This window comes from Terrapene carolina, unplaced genomic scaffold, assembly GCF_002925995.2.
Source record: "Terrapene carolina triunguis isolate 2854851 unplaced genomic scaffold, T_m_triunguis-2.0 Scaffold378, whole genome shotgun sequence".
Taxonomy (NCBI): Eukaryota; Metazoa; Chordata; order Testudines; family Emydidae; genus Terrapene; species Terrapene triunguis.
In genome coordinates, this window is record NW_020664729.1 from 277,121 (window position 1) to 277,757 (window position 637).

A 637-nucleotide genomic window follows, 5' to 3' on the forward strand; every position below is an offset into this window, starting at 1 on the left:
CCTGTCCATCCCTCCCTCCCTCCTTCCATCTATCCACTGACCTGCCTATCCATCCCTCCAACCCCCACTGACCTGCCTGTCCTTCCCTCCAGCCCCCACTGATCTGCCTGTTCTTCCCTCCAACCCCGCACTGACCTGCCTGTCCTTCCCTCCAACCCCGCACTGACCTGCCTGTCCATACCTCCCTCCCCCCTTCCATCTATCCACTGACTAGCCTGTCCTTCCCTCCAACCCCCACTGATCTGCCTGTCCTTCCCTCCAACCCCGCACTGACCTGCCTGTCCATACCTCCCTCCCCCCTTCCATCTATCCACTGATCTGCCTGTCCTTCCCTCCAACCCCCACTGATCTGCCTGTCCTTCCCTCCAGCCTCCATTGACGTGCCTGTCCTTCCCTCCAACCCCCACTGACCTGCCTGTCCATCCCTCCCACCCCACTGACCTGTCTTTCCATCCATCCCTCTCTCCATCCACCCACTGACTTGCCTGTCCATCCCTTCTTCCCCCTCCCACTGACCCGCTTGTCCATCCCTCCCTCCCCTTCCCACTGACCGGCTTGTCCTTCCCTCCCTCACTGACCTGCCTTTCCATCCATCCCTCCATCTATCCCCCCACTGACCTGCCTGTCCATCCTTCCC

At 61.2% G+C, this 637-nt stretch overlaps 1 protein-coding gene across 1 annotated transcript in view; it reads right to left on the reverse strand.

The window, feature by feature from the left end:
- LOC112116535 (sodium/potassium-transporting ATPase subunit alpha-2) overlaps positions 1-637 on the reverse strand; it is a 28,237-nt gene that overhangs the window by 3,599 nt on the left and 24,001 nt on the right. The window lies entirely within an intron of this gene.